The following is a 20,687-nucleotide window of genomic DNA, read 5'->3' as shown; positions in this document are numbered from 1 at the left end:
TGGCCTTTGCGGTCTCCTATGCTCAAGCTCCCCTCCCATCACTGCATTAGCAGACAAATGGTGGGCCAACTCTCATACATTCACACCTTTGGGAGCAGCTTGACCATGCTCCCAACACAACACCAGGGTTATCTCAAGTGTGCTGCAGCTGGAGAGGGTCAGGGCCAGTTCTCCTGCTTTCTTTACCTCACAGCCATGTCTCTCATTTGCCATGTTTCACATGGTAAGTGGTGAGGAGGTAGGAGGGTACCTTTACATTTTCCATGCCATCTCTCTGGAGATGAGTGGTAGGCCCTGTTCCCCCATGTTCATATCCTCGGTGTCTGATCACCTCTGACTCCTGCAATGTGCAGGGCCCAGCTCTCTTGAGTATTGCAGCTGGGAAGTGGTGGGTCAGCTCTCTTAATCTCATGACTCCAGGGCCAGCTCTCCCACAACCTGAGGTGAGGGGTGGGGCCAGTTCTACACTGCCCTCAGACATTAACATGTCCTCTGGCAGCAGCCCAGACTAGGGATTTATGCCTGATTTTTGGTAACAGCTGCAAGGGACACATATGTGGCCCCCAGTGACAAGACAGGACAAGACTCCACTACTATCCCAGGTGGCATAACCAGCTACTCACATCATGCTGTTCCCCAATAACCTCAAGACTCCAGCTCTGCCTCTCTTCATTGTGCCTATTCCCTTAAGCTTCTCTTTCTCTCCAATTTCTATACCACTTATTCCTCTTAGTTTTACCTGGTGTCTCTTAGATTCTGGTGTCTGCTCAGGAGTGGGCTTCATCTAAGACATGGTGTACCCCGTGCCCAGGCTGCACAGTGCTGGACTAGTGTCCAGGCCTCATGGTGCCAGTCTGGTAGTCATATTGGACTTACACCTTGCCCAGTCTTCCACAGTGGCCTTTTGCAAGAGTCATCTATCATGGATTTATTCTTGCCCAGGGACCTCTTGGCTTGCTTATTTCAGGGAATGTTATGTTACTAATAATGTTCATATGTCAGAATACTGAGATTAGACATAGCCTCCCTCCTCTCTGTCAGCTAACAAAGCACACCTGCAATGCATCTAGGGGCAGACAAGATACTATTCTTAAGAAAGTAGGTATGGATAGCAATTTAGGAAGGAATAGTGCTGTATAATTATATAATCATTTTTGAGACAGATTCTCATATAACCCATGCCTGCTTCATACTCCTGATTTGCCTCATTTGACTTTTGAATTGCTAAAATGACAGGCATGAGTCATTCTGCCTGGCTGCTAATGTGAATTTTCACTTTTAGTGTATCTTAACACATTTTCTTAGTATCCACAGGGAGTTTTGGCAGCCTACACCATCAACAATAATGTTTCTATTAGCTTGAACCAGTGGATATTACCTTATAATAATAATATTGATTTTGTACTACTTCCCTTATACCTTTAGCAATTATAGACATATAATCTGGCATTTATTCCTAACATACGAAGCTTAGCCATTACTCTTTCAATCATTCTGAGACATTTTGGAAAATTATTATAAATAGAGCAGATATTTTTGTTTCACTTTAATATAGTGCCCATAATTAATAAGCGCTTAGTAGATACAGTAGATATTATAGCCCTATAAGGTGACTAAATTGTTCAAATTAAACTTACTTTATTGTTAAATAATTTCCTCCTACTTTAAAGTGTAATTTCAGTTTATTTTCCAGCAATGGTTTTCAATGAAACTATTAGAGAAAATATCTGGCAAGAGATTGAATATTAAGTTATGCTATAATTTCATCAACATAATAGCAATAAAAATTTCAAAAATCATTGAGATGACAAAAAAATTAAAAAATAACCCTCCACCAATTGAAATATTTCAGAGACAAACTATACTTCAAAGGTGGAAGACAAAGGTTTAAAATCTATAATACGTTAAAAACCAAATCAAGGACTGAAAGAGTGGTTTAATGGTTAAGAATATTTGCTGCTATTGCAGAGTACTGGGGTTTCAGTTTCAATACTCTCATGGTACCTCACAAGTATCCAAAATTCAGTTCCTGGGGATCTGATGCCCTCTTTTGCTTTCCACAAACACTGCACATACATGGCGCACATATATTTAGGAACACGTCACATATACATAAATTAAACTTCAAAACAACAAATTAAAAATCAAATCCCAATGGCTTTTTTATTCAAATGTTCAAATTCTTTTATCTTCAACTACAGAGTGGAGTAGAAAGCTCCTGATTGTTTCTACTCATAGATGCACCAACTTGATGCCTCTTTAATGACCAAGGCCTATGGAAGTTTTACAACTATTTTAGACTTCGATTCATTAGACAACCGAGGAACAGTAATATTGTTAAAGAAATGAAACAAAAACTAAGACCAGAGCATGACCCAGTCACTTTACCATAAACTCCCAAAAGGAATCATCAGGGCCTGCCACTTTCAGCTGTCCAGCTCTAAATACCTATAGTTTTGGCTTCTAATTCATCAGATCAGTGAAAAAAGAGAATGCAGCATATAGCTATTTCTCTACACCAGAGGGCAATGAAGCTGGAGAAAATTATCTTTCATAATGACCTTTATTAGAGGAAACAGCTGCAGTGTTTCCACAGGGTGGGGCACCATGATCAGATTTTGGAATTGTGATAAACCTAGGAAAAGCAGATCAGCATATTGCAGGCAGCATGGTGGGGTTGAGAAAGGGAAATAAAAAAGAGAGTGAATAAGAGAAGGAAAGAAAGAAGTAGGGAGAAAGAAGGAGGAATAGAAGAAGAAAGAGGAATAAAGAAAGACAACCTTCTTTTCAAAACCATGGATAAGGAGCCTCCACCATAGGGTTTTAACCTAATAACCATGACTCAAAGAACAAAGGGGAATGGGGGTGCAAACCCTACAAGCCTATAGCAAGGAGGTAGAGTACCAAACAAGTAAATGAAGAGACAAATGCTTATTAAAGAATCATTTGGTATAAAGAATATAAAAGTAGAAGCTTTTTGTTTCTTCACAGAAGTTTTTGACATTATCTTACAGGGGCTGCTTGATTTCCCTGGCTGCCTCCTCCTTAGTAAATGGGAGTTAATGGGGCAGACACAAAGTAGCCTCTTGAAAGCCTTAACAACAGTTTGCTGCTTTCTGAGCTTTCACACCAACACACCCAACAATAATGCTAGATACATTTAAAAGACCTTTGAGATCTCATTGGGCACACAAACTTTCAGAGTTATCAGCCAAATCTGCATCCCAATACACAAGAGCTCTGGACGTTGAATGTGTTATGCCTGTGACTTTTTTAGTGATAATAAAGATGTTTCCAAGGCTATATTCTTCTCTGAAGAATAGTTGCTATAATCTGCTGCTCCCATTTTCTTCCTAGGGGTGGATTAGTTTAATATAATATTATAATATAATAAATTATGATACAATATAATTTTGTAATATTTATTTGACAATTTATCTTTTATTTTTAAGTAATATGCTAACAGATTTAACAAGCCAGCTTTCCTTTAAGCATTCATGTCCAAACCATACCACTTACTATAAGAGACAGCATTTCATGCATGCCCATGACATACAATAACTGTAAGGATAAATAATGCTTCGTTGTTGCTTGTTTGAATTGCTTTTAATTTTTCAATATTTACTTGAAAATTGATATTTTTGGTTTTAAGTTTTTTAAAATATATTTTATTAATTTATTCATATTACATCTAATTTGTTATCCCATCCCTTGTATGCTCCCATTCCTCCTTCCCTCCCATTTTCCCCTTACTCCCTTCCCCTATGACTGTGACTGAGGGAGACCTCCTCCTCCTATATAAGGCCATACGGTATCAAGTCTTTTCTTGGTCGCCTGCTATCTTTCCTCAGAGTGCTACCAGGCCTCCCCATCCAGAGGATGTGGTCAAATATGGGGCCCCAGAGTTTGTGATGGAAGTGAAGCCTGGATTGCCTTGGATATACCAAAGTGTTGAAGATATCATAGCCATTGGATATGTCCTAAGAAAAACTCCTAACCAGGAATGGAACCAGCCCAAGATAAGTAAGTGTGTTGCAGTCATCAAGGCTGAAGTGATTTGGAGTTGTGAAGAACATTTTGACATCAGAAAGATAGGTACAGAGTTTGGAGTTTACCCAGCTGGTATTCTGTTTTTCATTTCTTCAGTATTTTGCTCTATGATCCCTTCTATACATATTGGAAAGATAATGTATATCTTTTGTTGGACAGTATATGATCTGTTTTTTGTATTTTTATTTTACAGGGGATTAAAGGGAAGAGATTATATGAATCCCAGAATACCAGTGCTCCACCATGTATGCTCCAAAGCTATTCTTGAATTACATTTTACAAGATGGAAGCTTGGCTTGTTGTGACCTTGGCCTGAGTACCCTACTCTTTTAAGTTCATTAAACTTCAGGCTTTCCTCTGATCTCTTTAACTCGTTGAACAGAGAAATTAGCTCTATTCAATTTCTTGATGGCCTTGTTTTTTAACTGACAATTTTCTTTGCTCAGTTTGCTCCTTTTCATTATAGATCTTCATAAGAGTGAATACTAATAATCATAAATAGTAAAGAGTCAATAGTAGTAGGATCTCTTGAGATTTCCACTGGCAATGAAATTAATCCAAAAACTTTTTAATTTAGTCTCAGACAGAATTTTTGGACATGGACAAAAACCAGACATATTCTTTGCCAAAATATCACAAGAATAGTCTCCAGACAACATAGTAATATTCTTCTCACTTGAAACACTTTGAACCATGCCCACACATATCAACTCATTCTAAGCATCACTGTCTTCCATGTTACTACTAGGATATCACATTAAGCTTTCTTGGGAACAGATAAAAGAACTTGTCATAAGTTCTGCCATTTTGACTTTATACTCCATTTTACCTATAGGATGAAAGGAAGTTCAAGTTCCCAAGTCCTGGAGAAGGTGTGGACTTTCCAGGACCTGGCCAACTCCCTCTCTAAGCAACAACAGTTACCTTGAACATAATGCCTGTTCCTAACAACAACAACAACAACAACAACAACAACAACAACAAAAAATGAATATGATTGATTAAGCAAAGACAATTATATTCATTGTCAGTTGACAATGGTGGAACACTTACCAAAATCCCTAATTATTGAGTTCTGATTGATGAAAATTAAAGCTGTAACTTATTTCAGATACTTGTGGTGTTTATGCTAATAAGCATTGTTTCAGCTCCTGTTCAGGGCTACCAGAAGAAACAAGGCTTTGAATCCTTCTCTTGTGGCCCTGCTTATGTGGTGTAAAAAATTAAATGAAAGATTTTGTTGTTTCACTAGCCCAGTGGTCTATTCTCTTCTCTTCCTCATGGCACACTTTGGACACATTATAACAACCTTACTTAAAGTTTTCAATTGCCTTTCTAGTCCAAAGTCCCAAAGTCACATTCACATTCCCCCCCCCAAAAAAAAGCACAGTCAAATCTATCACAGCAGTACCCCAGTACCTGGTAACAACTTCTTAACTTCTTTCTTAGTCTATTCAATGCTCTATTGCTATAAAGAGACACCAGGAGCACTACACCTCTTTTGCTGTTGCTGATTTTTCTTTGTTTTATTTTTCAAAACACAGTTTCTGTAGCCTTGGCTGACTTGGACTTGTTTTGTAGACCAGGCTGGCCTCAAACTCATAGAGATTCCCCTGCTTCTGCCTCTCCACGTGCTGCAATTACAGGCATGTATCACAGTGCCTGACACAAAGCAATGCTTATAAAGGGAAACATTTAATTGGAGCTGGCATATACATTCAGAGGTTTAGTCCTTTATTGTCATGGTGAGAAGCATGGTCATATATAGAAGACATGATACTGGAAAAGAAGCTGAAAGTTATAGACTTTGATTCACAGGCAAAAGAAGGAGACTGCTACACTTGGCCTAGCTTGAATATATGAGACCTCAATGTCTACCTCTATAGTGACATACTTCTTCCAACAAGTCCACACCTACTCCCACAAGTCCACATGGCCTAATAATGCCACTTCCAATGGACAAGCATTCAAACACATGAGTCTATGGGGGTCATATCTATTCAAACAACCACAGTAATTAAATGTGGTCAACCTGACACAAGGTTGATCTCCCCAAGGGACTCAGGATTGATCTTTGCTGTTGTAAGATCTAGTATTCAAAAGCAGTTGTAATCAGGTCAGCCTTAGTGAGTGGAAATTCATGTTGTCATGTGCATGCATAATTTCCATTTATGCCACCGTGACTCCTTGGTTCATGAGCTATTGAGCAAGAACAGGGACAGCTAAGTATAATTTACTAGCACCAGAATGGATAATCCTCTCCACTTGATTGATTTCCTCCTCTGTTAAAGTCACTTTTTGATGACCGTTTACATGGGACACAAATGTCTTCATATCTTTTGCCCTTTCAAGGAGATCTATCCATATACATCTTCCTCTAATATCTTTATGAATAATTTTCCCAATATTTTCTTCCTTGATCATCCACCCAAACCATTTGCTCCATTACATGGATCAGTAAACAAATGCACATATGGCCATTTCCTCCTCTAAGAAAAATGTTCAATCACATGTCCTGTCTGAAATTCTGCTCACTGTGAAGATTTTCATGTACTATTATCCTACATTGATGTCCCCAAAAGGGGTTGTAATTAATTTTATACTCTATCTCTGGATATTACCTACATAGCATGTAGAACCATCACTAAACCAGGCCTTAGACTTTTCTTTCTAAGTCAATCAATAATTGGTAACACCACATGAAGCCAGAGGTACATGCTTGGGAGCCAACAGCATCTTAAAGGAAGCAGAAACTAATGGGATTTAAGTGACTTCTTCATGGCATGCTTCGATAGAACAATGTATATTTGGTAATGGATGATTGCTGTGTATGTCTGTATGTCATACATTATGGATTGGTGTATCAGTTAGTACTTGCCCATCTCAAGATAGGCAATTGAGTTGCATGTTAGTTTGGTTACCCATTAACAAATGGTCAGGTTTTTTGTGATAGCCGAATATCAGGCTCAGATTTATCTTTCAAAGGGAGAGTAATCTGCAGATAATGGTAGAACAATATGATAGGCAGATTTGGGCCCAGGGGTCCCGCTCAAACTAAGGCACCAGCCAAGGACAATACAGGAGGTAAACTTTAAACCCCTTCCCAGATCTAGCCAATGGTCAGAATATTCTCCACAGTTGAGTGGAGAGTGTGTACGACTTTCTCACATACTCTGGTGCCTCATTTGACCATGTCCCCTGGAGGGGGAGACCTGGTGGCACTCAGAGGAAGGACAGCAAGTAGCCAAGAAGAGACTTGATACCCTATGAATATATAGGGGGACGTAATCCCCCTCAGGAACAGTCATAGGGGAGGGGAATAATGGGGAAAATGGGGGGGGAGGAATGGGAGGATACAAGGGATGGGATAAACATTGAGATGTAACAAGAATAAATTAATAAAAAAAAAAAAAAAAATGGTAAAGCATTGCTGCAAAATCTTGAGGTTTCTCCCTTGTGATTCATCTATAGGGTTGTACTTAGAATTAAATACGAATATAGGTTTAGAGTCAACTATTGGATGCCTGACGAATGACAGTATTATCTTACCTGGTGTATCATTCAGGGACGATTACTTCTGATGTGGACGACAATAAAGAATTAATAGTCTCTTTACCAATCCATGACTTTAATTGCTGAAACCTTTTAAATTGAGATTTGAATTTTCATTGTAATTCAGACAGTCTTATAATGAAGGTTTCAGTATTATTTTCTACAATAGGAGCTCTATGGCTAACGGAGAGAAGATTCTCTTCTATGCACACTTAAAAACCTTTAGACTGTTCACATCCATATGGAGCCTGCTAAATATGTGACACACAACATACATGGCATAAGATTTATTGTACAAGCATGTGGGGAGAAGGAAGGGTTGCCCCGTGTGAACAGAGAGAAAAACAGACACACACACACACACACACACACACACACAACACACACACACACACACAGAGAGAGAGAGAGAGAGAGAGAGAGAGAGAGAGAGAGAGAGAGAGAGAGAGAGAGAGAGAGAGAGAGAGAGTAATAGAGAGTGATGCGTGGCAGGTTTGTCCTTTTTTATCCCGCACCCCTGGTGGTGGTGGCAAGTGATAACATCAGAGGTTGATAAGCAACATAGGGGCAGGTTACTACTGTGCCAACATTCCTCCTTTTTGATATTTACAAATAATGAGGATGTTGTATTGCATTACATGCAAACTAAGTTAAGGTATATAAATGTAGGTTCATTGGAAGTGTTGGACCCTAGAGTCCACTCGGGTAGGGGGTTGTCGTGAGAGACCATTCAAGGACCACAGCGTTGATGCAAAGGCACAAGGTTTATTGCTGACGCGTGTCAGGGGACCTCAGCACTCGAGAGGAGGAGGCACCCCAAATCACTGTTACAAGCTATTTTTAAAGGCTAAAACCGCAAAGGTTAGGAGGGGCTATGAGGGCCTGCGTGCCCTGTGCTAGGATTGGCTCTGTTGGTCACTAGGGGTGCTTGTCTAAATGTTATTGGCTATTGCAAGGGTCGTTGGTCTTGAAAGCTATTCTTGGCAAGGAGGGCAAGGAGGGGTGTTGGGGAGTTTCCAGGGAATTTCCAGATGGTAATTTTCTGAGAATTGTTTACCTCAGTTGGTCACCCTGATCTCAGGAACTGAAACTGGCCTTCATTCTTTCTGGGTCACTTTCCCAAGCTTGTCTGGGTCATGTTCCCAGGCTTACGCTGAGAGAGCCTTACAGAAGCATCTCTTGACTGCCATGTAAGTGGGGGAATGAAAGCAACAAAATGTTTGGATTATATGGTGAAGGGGAAGGAAAATTTCTTGCCCTGGAAAGTTCATTGTAGAGGGTAGAGTATGACAAACATGTTCTGTGGCAAATAAGAACTGCTGGGAGTGCTGTGAGAACCTGGAGCTTTTTGTCCCTGGTCTGAAGTAGACCATTTCAGCCTTTTGTTGATAATAAATGGATAAGACATGAAAAAAAATCAGTTGTCTTTAGATGCTTCCTCCTGACACTGGGTTTGTGAAGGGAGTTAAAAAGGTTGAAATATTGGCCAAGTCTTGCCTGTTGTATTTGCTGTCTGGACTCTATGAATATCTGTGGCTAGGAGGGGCAACACAGGCTCAGCTGGCATGATTTGTGATGTTGAAGAAGAATACCTATGGGTATCTGCTTTGACACTGTCTTGAATGTAAGAAATCTGGCAGAATACTAGAACATATATATGGGCAGAAGACAAAGTCAGTAGGTTATGGAGAAAATTTCTTTTGGTATACATTTGAAACTTCTGGGAGAGCCAGTGGAGATGGAAGTTTTGAAGCAAAGAAGAGAAAAGGCTTGAATACAAGGAACATCTTTCATTTTATCTTAGGTGTACATTTGAAACTTTTGGGATAGCAAAGAATAGAAAAGCCTTGAAAATAAAGAGTCTTCTTCCATTTACTCGATTGCTTGTGGTTATTAATTGCTTCTTTTTGGATCTTTGGATCTGTCCAAGTTTGGTTGCAGAGGTGTGTAAGCTTAGAAGCTCTTAAGGCAGGTATATGGATTTGAAATTCTCTAGAAGGCATCCCAGAGGAGATCCTGAAGGGACAGCAAATGGACTGTTCCTATGGGGAGAGTGGAAGTTAGTGACTCATTGGAGTATCCCTCATAGCAAAGTTTGACTTGATGAGATTGATGTAATATGTTCCTGCAGCTTGTCAATGCTGGTTAGAGAACAAGGGCATAGCCTGAGCAGGCACTATCATCTAGTACTGGGACTTTGAACAAGAATGAGAGGGGAAAGAGACAGAACTATGCTGATAAAGGGAGATCTCTCCCAAGGGAGGAGGTACTAGATGAAGTAATTGGATGTATATGGCAAGAATGGCAGGAAGCATTTATGCCCATCTGAAGGGAAGATTCATCAATCAACCGGTGTTGGGTAGAAGAATGCAGTAATTGGGTAGTGAGGAGAGTCCAAAACCAGGAAACAGGGGCAGGAATCTCACCCTCTGAGATAGGCAATAGTTGGCAAGCGAGGGCTGTGTATTGGCAGTACTTATCTGGGTTCCATTTCATCTAAGAGGCGAATTTCCTGTAGCTTACAAGAATTCTTTTAAGTTTGCAAAAGGAGATGCATTTTAGAAATGTTAGCAGCATCCTTTTTTGCAATCTGTAGTGAAATACACGTTGTAGAAAAAGGCAGTATACATATATTTTTGTGTGATAGCAGAGGCTTGGGAAAAAACCTTTGTGTTAAAAGTATGGATACTCTTTGAGGTGAGCTTAAGAAAGGCATAAGCCTTATGGATTTTTTTTTTCCTGACATCTGTGGAATAGTAATGTGAGGAGGACAGAAGGGCAAAAGCTCAATTGATCTTGCTTTTTAACACCAATAGACATCATGAAAGAGGGGCTTCTTCACTCTGTACAGGAGAGTGGATGTATATAATTTAATTACAATGAAAAATTTTTAATTAAAAGACAAAACAAATTTAAAATCTTGATCTTGAAAATATGATAGAGGATTGTGTAGTTGAATGTTTCCAGAACTCCATTGATTAGTATCAAAGCTCTTATCAGTCTCATTGTAGCAATAGCATAGCAATAGGAGGAAATAAAACATCCTCTTAGACATTCTAACCTTCATAACTTTCATTTTCCAATCTTAAAACACCTTCTTAGACATTATTCATTCAAAACATTCAAGCTTAAACCATAAAACCCCTTCTTAGCCATTATAACATTCATAACTTACCTTTACTAAACTTAAAATGCCTTCTTCTTAGATACTGTAACATTCATAAAACACCATTTTTTTAGACTATCAAATACTTTCTTAGAAGTTTACTTTTATAATTTAAATGTCTATATAGGTGAAACTGCTGTGAGCAGTGACTGTCCTTTAGCTAAAAGAATGGTAAAAGGTTATATCTGAGACCTGTCCTTTATGTCTGCTAACAAGATAGACTGTATATACACCTGACATTAGCTCTAAGAGTGAGGCTTAAGTCCTGGTTTGCATATGAAGATGACAGAGAAGGTATCTTAAGCCTCCCATAATAGAAGATGGCAATGTGACTGTGTAACTTGAGTATGAGGTCAAAATAAACCTGCAGCATTACCCAGGGTTTGGCAAAGTTGCTGAATCTAGGTCCCATCTGTATTCCACCAGACCAAGGAGCTGGAAGGCAAGAAGTGTTTATAGCACATGTGCTGCTGGTTGAACCATCAGTGGATGTGCACAAAGATCAAGCTTGCATGGGAGTGTGTTGATTTCCAGAAGCTAATCTGCCAGTAGGCAGGACATTGCTTTTTAGGCAGATGTGGGAGTGGTGCCCCCTTCTGGCTGTAGCTGAAACAGGTCCTTGGCGGGTATGAATCAGGGGGGAGACATCACAGACATCTATTTCCTTGCCTCAGGGCAGTGGCTGAAGCCTGTAGCATAGTTTTCTGTTGTAGCTGATCCTGTTGGGAATGCTCCTCTCAATCTTTAAAGATTTTAAAAACTACTTTACCACCACCTATATGGGGGTTTAGAGACAGTCCATCTTTAGCCTTTTAGTTAAGAGGGCAATGAGACCATAGTCTATCTTAAGAATATTAAATAGACAAACTTTGTTTAATTTTGAAGATATGTATAGGATGTTAAAGATTAAAAGATTAAACACAGTCCATGAAAAAGAGCAGACAGAACAGTTTCCTGTATGATTTAGTTTATAAAAGTCCACCACTTCAGAAAGTATAAACTATAGTCTAAATTTGCAAGAACAATGCTAAATATATTTCTAAGGCAATGATTTGTAAGCTTTTGAGAGTGAATGTAGGTCATTAAATCAAGCTCTAAAATTCCAAACAAATGAATGTTCCCAGAATTAGTATATTTCTATGCAGTAATATGGCAGAATATTATAGAACAATTTTAAAATCGTATTTGAATTCACTATATCAAATTCACTAACCAGGAAGTCTGTACTTGAATTCAGAACATCTGTTGACAAGAGAAACAACATTTATTTATTTTTCTTGGGATTAGTAAGGACATAGGAGGAGGATTCAAGATGGCAACACCTAACACTCATTTTGTTTGATCAGCAGGACAGCAGTGAATATTCAACAACCTAAGAACTGCTCTGAGAACTGGAAAACAACAACACTGATGACTCACAGGTGAGAGGGGCCCAAATTTTGTGGAGCATGATTGCGTCCAGCCACTAGCCACCCAGCAAAAGTACCAAGACCCTGTTTGCTCATAGAAATGAGCACACAGCCTTCAAAGTCTAGTGTCACATGCCTGGCTGGCCATCAGCTCCTGATCTCCCTGGGAAACAGGACTAACAGGGGGCTGCAAAATATCCAGCATCTGTGGCCTCTAGCACTCAGTAGACTCTACAGTTGGGATCACAAGCGGATCTGATCTCAGGTGTTAAAAAAAAAAAAAGCCACAGAAAGAAAGAGAGGTCCTGGGTTCCTAAGCAGTCACTGTGCTCCTGTGCTAAACACCTGATTTGTGGGCAGCTCTTTAACTCCCTGGATCACATAACTAGCTTGAGACTGCAAAATCACCAGTGTCTGTGTGTCCTAGCACCAAGCCAACCCCACAGTCAGCATCACAAGCAGATCTGACCTCAGGTCACTGAGAAAAGCCACAGAGAAAGCTCCTGGATTTCTAAGCAGCCTCTGCATGCCTTTGGGACCCCAGCAAATCCACAGAAAGTTCTGAGGTCCAAGCAGGCACTAAGCATACAATCCAACCAGAGACATCACAATAGGAAGAGGCCAGCATAAAAACAAAAGCAACAACCCCCAGGACCAATAGATACCATCAGAAATCAGCAGTCCAACCACCACAACAAGCCCTGCAGATACTATCTCAGATGACATACAAGAAAAGGATTTCAAATCTGAGGTTATGAAAATGATAGAGGCCTTAAAGGAGGGAAATAAATCCCTCATACTAAAAATGGAATACACAAAGAAAGAATTGAACAAATCACTTGAAAAAATTAAAAACAGGAGAAAGAAATGAATAAAAGATTTCAAAGCCTAAAAATGGAGAAACATGCTATGAGGAAAACACAATCTGATATAATTCAGGAAATAGAAACCTAAGAGAAAGGATCTATAGACACAAGCATGACCAATAGACTTCAAGAGATGGAACAAAGAATATCTGAAATAGAAGATATGACTGAAGAAATGGATACAGCAGTCAAATAAAATGTTAAATCTCAAAAGCTCCTGACACAGAATATCCAAGAAATCTGGGACACTATGAAAATACCAAACCTAAGAATCATAAGGGTAGAAGAAAAAGAAGGCTACCAATTGCAAGGCCCAGAAAATATTTTCAACTAAACCATGGAAGAAAACTTCTCCAACCTAAAGAAAGAAATGTCCATAAATATACCAGAAGCCTACAGAACTCTAAATAGAAAGAACTAGAAGAGAAAATTCTCCTGCCACATAATAATCAAAATAGTAAATGTACAGAACAAAGAAAGAATATAAAAACCTGCAAGAGAAAAAAGCAAAGTCACATATAAAGGCAAACCTATCAGAATTAAACCTGACTTCTCAACAGAGACTATGAAAGCCAGAAGGGCCTGGAAAGAAGTCATGCAGACACTAAGAGACTATAGATGCCAACTCATATTACTATAATCAGGAAAGCTTTCAATTACCATAGATGGAGAAGAAAAAGATATTCCATGACAAAACAAAATTCAAACATTACTTAATCAAAATCCAGCTCTACAGAATATACTAGAAGGAAAACTCCAACCCAAGGTGGGTAATTTTACACAGTAAAACAAAAGAAATGACTAACCCCAAATCTAAAAAAACAAAAACAAAACAAAACAAAAAACAAAACAAAAGAAAGGACTCTCTCTCTCTCTCTCTCTCTCTCTCTCTCTCTCTCTCTCTCTCTCTCTCTCTCACACACACACACACACACACACACACACACACACACACATGCTCTACCATTACCAACACTAAAATAATAGAAACCATTAACCACTGGTCACTAATATCACTCAACATCAATGGCCTCAACTCCCCAATGAAGAGACACAGGCTAACAGAATGTATGCAAAAACAGGACTCATCAATCTGCTGCATACAAGAAACACACCTCAGCAGTAAAGATAAACATGAATTTAGACTAAAAGACAGGAAAAGGTATTCCAAGCAAAAAGTTCAAAGAAATAAGCTAGAATAGTATTCTAGTATCTAATAAAATAGACATTCAACCAAAACTAATAAAAGAGATGAGGAAGAACACTTCATACTCATCAAAGGAAAAATACAACAAGATAATGTCTCAATTCTGAACATTTATGCCCCAAATACAGGAATGCCCACATTCATAAAAGAAACATTACTAAAGCTTAAATGACATATTGGACCCCACACTTTAATAGTGAGAGACTTCAGCACCCCATTCTCACCAATAGATAGATCATCAGAGTGGAAGCTAAATGGGGAAACGATAAAGCTAATAGACATGAAAGAAATGGGCCTAACTTATATATACAAAACTTTTCACCCAAACACAAAAGAATTCACCTTCTTCTCAGGACCTCATGGAACCTTTTCCAAAATAAACCGTATAATTGGTCACAAAGCAAACCTCAACTGATACAAAAAGATCAAAATAATTCCTTGCATCCTATCAAACCATCATGGATTAAAGCTGGAACACAATTACAACAAAAACAACAAAAAGCCTTCAAACTCATAGAAAATAAACAACTACTTACTCAATGATATCTGGGTAAGGAGTTAAATTTTAAAAAAGATATAAAAAAACTTTCTAGAATTCAATTAATCCAAAGGTACAACATACCCAAACTTTTGGTACACAATAACAGCAGGGCTAAGAGGAAAATCCGTAACAGTAAGTGCCTTTAGAAAGAAACTGGAGAGATCCCATATTACCAATTTAACAACATACTTGAAAGCTCTAGAATAAAAAGAAACAGACTCACCAAAGAGGAATAGATGCCTGGAAATCATCAAACTCAGGGCTGAAATCAATAAAATAGAAAAAAGGAAAACAATTCAAATATTCAATGAAAACAAGAGCTATTTTTTTTGCAAAATCAACAAGATTGACAAATCTTTACCCAAACTACTAAAAGGCAGAGGGAAAGTATTCAAATCAACAAAATCAGAATGAGAAGGGAGAAATAAGAACCGACATTGAGGAAAAACAAAGACTCATTAGGCCATACTTCAAAACCTATATGCCATAACATTTGAAAAACTAAATGAAATGGACAATTTTCTTGATAGATACCAACTGCCAAAATTGAATCAAGTAAGGTAAATAAACTAAATAGTTCTGTATCTCCTAAGGAAATTGAGGCAGTCATCAAAAGTCTCCCCCCCCCCCCAAAAAAAAAAAAAAAAAAAAAAAAAAAAAAAAAAAAAAAAAAAAAAAAAAAAAGCCCAGGGCCTGATGGATTTAGCACAGAATTCTATAAGACCTTCAAAGATGAGTTAATACCAATTCTCTTTAAACTATTCCACAAAATTGAAATACAAGTAACATTACCAAACTCATTCTATGAGACCACAATCACCTTGATACCTAAACCACACAAAGACTCTACAAATAAAGAGAATTTCAGGTCAATTTCTCTTATGAACATTAACACAAAAATACTCAGCAAAATACTTGCAAACTGAATCCAAGAACACATCAAAAATATTCACCTTAACCAAGTGGACTTCATACCAGCCATGCACAGGCAGTTTAATATATGAAAATCCATCAATGTAATCCATCATATAAGTAAACTGAAAGAAAATAAAAATGCTGAAAAAGCATTTGATAAAACCCAACACCCATACTTGTTTAAAATTTTGGAGAGAGCAGGAATACAAGGCACATGCCTCAACATAATAAACACAATATACAGCAAGCCTATAGCCAAATCAAACTTAACAGAGAGAAACTTAAAACAATTCCACTGAAATCAGGGACAAAACAAGGCTGTCCACTCTTTCCATATCTCTTCAAAATATTACTTGAAGTTCTAGCTAGAGCAATAAGGCAACTAAAAAAGATCAAGGGGATACAAATAAGAAAGGAAGAAGCAAAATTATCGCTATTTGTGGATGACATGATAGTATACATAAGTGAGCCAAATATTCTATGAAGGAACCTCTGTATCTAATAAACACCTTCAGCAAAGTGGCTGGATACTTGACTAAAAAAAAAAATGATCGGTAGCCCTGCTGTATACAAATGACAAATGGACTGAGAAAGAAAGGCAAATGATTCTTCTTATTCTTAAATTTACTGTTTAGTTTGAAATAACTCCCATCAAGTGAAAATTATCATTCTTTGAAAAACTGGGAAGTTCATCAGTGCATTTCTTTTAGCTGAAAGGACAATTTTATCACTTAGTAAAATATGCAGTCTCTACCAATATTTAAGTCTGCCTTTTCCCATTCTATACAGGTGGGCAGACATCCTTTTTTTTTTTTTAGTCAATGCTTTCAAATTGTATTAAAATAAAATTTATTTGCAATTTTGCTATGCCATTACAAAAAAGAAATTAAAGAAACTACACCAATCATGATAGCTATAAATGGTATAAAGTATCTTGGTGTACATCTAGCCAAGCAAGTGAAAGACGTATATGAGATAAAAAACTTCAAGGCTCTAAAGAAAGAAAAAGAAGAAGATATCATAAGATGGGAAGAGCTCCCATGTTCATGGATCTGGAGAATCAACCCAGTAAAAATGTCCATCTTACCAAAGGCAATTTATTGATTCAATGCAATTCCCATCCAAATTCCAAGACAATTCTTTACCGACCTTGAAAGATCAATTCTCAACTTTATATGGAAAAACTAAAAACTCAGAATAGATAAAACAATCCCGTATAATAAAAAGATGTTCTAGAGGAATCTCCATCTCAGATCTCAAGCTGCACTGTAGATGAACAGTTAAAAAAAATGTCCCCGACCCGTGGGTTCAGTTATTCGTGGAGTGACAAGGAGGGTCGCGACCTGTGAATAAAGAATTGGGCGAGAGAGAGACATGGGCCCAGGGAAACATTGATTGTCGAGGGCTGTTTATTGTAAGGGGGTATCCAAATTTAAAGTGAGCTTCTGAGAGGGTGGGGAGTAGGAAGGAATGCAGTGGAAAGTTACAAAATCTTCTGGGCCAGGCCCAAGGACAGCAGGAGTGGAGTGGGGCGATTATTCAGAAGTCGCGATACACCGAATGTTCTCTTTCTCAAGGTCGGGCTGGATCTTTTGTGGTTGCCAGGCAGAATAATTATCTCCAGTATGCAGACAGCTGTGGCTTTCAGCCAGCAGTGCCTCTCAGCCACTGGGGCAGGTCAGGCAAGGTCCTATGGCTCCTGGCATCTCCCCCTACTCTAACTAATACAGTGACGGGCGGGCAATTGCCAATTAACATAGTCTAGTCTCTTGCCAATCAAGGTCTTAACCCGGAGAGCACTCGCCATCGGGATGGCAGAAGGCGGAAACCAGCGCCAAGTCAGGGCATGGTACTTCGCAGCTCTCTGTATTTTGCCCATGTTTGATGAAACTAGTGAGAGTAGAGGTCTGATCTCCAGAGATCACTGATATACGCAGGGCTGTCAACCCTGTGATCGGCCCCTATATGGCCACTGATATGCTCAGAACTTAACTGGGTGCTCGGCCCCAGCCTGGCTCTGGATCCGACCTACACCTTTTGTCTGTAGGTGGGAAGACAACTGTTTGATGTTGGAGAAATTGGATTAGTTCATCTGCAGGATAATGGTTATCTATAGAGCCAGAGAAGGAGATGCAGGAAACAGCCCACTCATCAGAGTGTTGCAGAAGCCATTGAACCTGTGAAGCATTGTAGGGTGTAATGATAGAGTGGGGGTCCATTCCAAAGAGTTTAGTAGCAACCTCAGGTCCTTGTTGTAGGAGCAAGGCCACAAGGGAAAGGTAGGTAGGAAGAACTTTGGAGGGAGTGGCTGGAAGATGTAGCCAGAAGAGGGGTTGGTCTTGCCAGAGCAATCCTGTGGGAGAAAAAGGGGAGGAAAATATAAGAAAAAAAAAGGGTCGAGAGGGATCATAATAACTAATGGACTGTCCGGATATGGCAGCCTCTACCTTGGACAATGCTGTTATAGCTTCTGGTTTTAAGGTTCTAGGGAAAGAGGGGTCTGAATTGCCTCTTAAGATGTCAAAAAGAGATGGATCCAAGATGGCGGCGAGCAGTGTGGGCCACGTTTGGAGGCTCCAGTGAACAATTCAGGGAACTGCACAGATTTCTGAGCCAGGAACACTGATGTCTGAACATCACAGCAGCGGGAGTGCTCCACGGTTCGGAGAGACCAGGGTGCAGAGGACCTACATGCCCCTGTACATGGGAGGAGCATGGATTTTCTCTGATCGGAGTGGCAGCGGCAGAGGCAGTGGCACCAGCGGCACCAGCAGCGGTGGCTGAGGTTTGCAGCTCATAGCCTTCCGGTGGAGGAGATTGGTGTGGTGGCTGGTGGGAGTTGCTTCAGAAGAGGGGACTAGGGGCAGGATTTGGGTCGCGTGGAGCCTTTGGACCCAGACTGTACTCGGCAGACAGTTCGGCCCCAGAGTCCTGGGTACTGTCCCAGCCCAACAAGCAATTCTGCCCGAGGCACTAACTCAGCTTCGGCCACAGCTCCCCTGCTGTGGTGCAGGTTTAGTCGAGTGTGCAGCTCCACACTAGACAGCACCTCAGATCAGCGGCAGCTCCCCTGTGGTGACACAGTCTGGGCGGAGCACTTGGTTCCACCATTGGCACTAACTCAGAGCAGCCGCAGTTCTCCTGCTGTGGCGCAGGCTTGGTGGAGTGCTCAGTTTCATCCTAGGCACCACCTCAGCTCAGCGGCAGCTCCCCTGCAGTGACACAGTCTGGGCGGAGCACTTGGTTCCACCACTGGTGCTAACTCAGAGCAGCCGCAGTTCTCCTGCTGCGGCGCAGGCTTGACAGAGCGCTCAGTTCCACCAGCTCTAAGACTCTGGTTGGACACAGTGTGCAGTTTGAATTCAGAATTCCTGGCTGAGATTGGTGTTCAGTTCAGGCCCTGAGTCAATAACTGACCACAGCATGCACTTTGGGCCAAAAGGCCCTAGCGGAGCTTGGTGCGTAGTCCCAGCCCAAAAATCCTGGCTGGACCCTGTGTGCATTTTGGGCCCAGAATCCCTAGCTGAGCTCGGCAGACGGTTCAGGCCCTGAGAATCTAGCTGAGTTCAGCCTGTTGTTCGGGCCCAGTGTTCCTGGCTGGACTTGGCAGGGAACACAGAAGGCTGTGGATACCTTGGCCTGACCCAACACTCACTCAGAGACCCAGAACAATTGCAGGATCCACAGCACAGGGGGGCTGAAGATCACTGGCTGTGAGAGACCAGAATAACAGGGCTAACCTCCTAACATCCACACTAGTGAAGCTTTGAGCTCCCACCCTAGGGAAATCGTGAGAAAACAAGTGAATCTATCGTCAGACACCCTCGATCCAACTCTGGAAGCTACCCAACAAAAACAAAGACGGCAAGATATCTAAAGGACAACGAAAAAGCATATGCAAAAAACCCCAAAACAACATGGTGTCTCCAGTTTCCAGCTATTCCAAAGAAAACAACCCAGAGAACTCAAATACAACAGAAATACAAGAAAATGACATCAAAACGTTAGTAATGAGGATGATAATGGAGGAAACAAATAAAATTCATAATCAAATAAAGGAAGATGCAGACAAACAGGTGAGAGACATAAAAGAAGCACATAGAGTAGAACTGGAAAAATTGCAGGAAAATGCAAACAACAAGATGAAAGAAATAAATAAAACAGTTCAAGCTCTGAAGACCTATAAAGAGGCAATGAAAGAAACTCAGGAATATACAAAAAATCAGATGAAAAAATCAAAAAATCAGTTCAAGATCTGAAAATGAAAATGGATTCAATGATAAACACGCAGACAGAAGAAAAACAAGAACGAGAGACCTCAGAGAAGAAGGCAAGCAACACAGAGGTGAGCTTTTCTAACAGAATCCAAGAGATGGAAGAATGAATCTCAGGTCTAGAAGATACAATCACAGATATTAAATCAACCATTAAAGAAAATGCCAAATCTGGAAAACTCCTGACACAAAACATCCAAGAAATTAAGGACACCATGAAAAGAAGAAATCTGAGAATAATAGGCATTGAAGAAAGAGAAGACATCAGACTCCAGGGCCCAGAAACTATTCTCAACAAAATCATAGAAGAAAATTTCCCCAATCTAAAGAAAGAGATGCCTATAAACATACAAGAGGCCTACAGAACACCAAATAGAATTGACCAGAAAAGAAAAACTGCCCGCCACATAATAATCAAAACACAAAACATGCAGAACAAAGAAAAAATATTAAAAGCTGCAAGGGAAAAGGGCCAAATAACATTTAATGGTAAACCTATCAGAATTACACCCGACTTCTCAGCAGAGACCATAAAAGCCAGAAGGGCCTGGGCAGAGATCCTGCAAACCCTAGATCCTGCAAACCCTAAGAGACCACAGATGCCAGGCCAGACTACTTTACCCAGCAAAACTATCAATAACCATTGATGGAGAAAACAAAATATTTCATGACAAAAACAAATTCAAACAGTACCTATCCACAAATCC

The 20,687-nt window shown here is 39.8% G+C and overlaps 1 pseudogene; it reads right to left on the bottom strand.

Moving 5' to 3' along the window:
* Positions 1-969: 969 nt before the first annotated feature.
* On the bottom strand, positions 970-1,077 carry LOC127186084 (uncharacterized; annotated as a pseudogene).
* Positions 1,078-20,687: the final 19,610 nt, after the last annotated feature.

Source organism: Acomys russatus, chromosome X (assembly GCF_903995435.1).
Source record: "Acomys russatus chromosome X, mAcoRus1.1, whole genome shotgun sequence".
Classification (NCBI taxonomy): Eukaryota; Metazoa; Chordata; class Mammalia; order Rodentia; family Muridae; genus Acomys; species Acomys russatus.
This window is presented reverse-complemented; position numbering and strand designations above follow the sequence as displayed.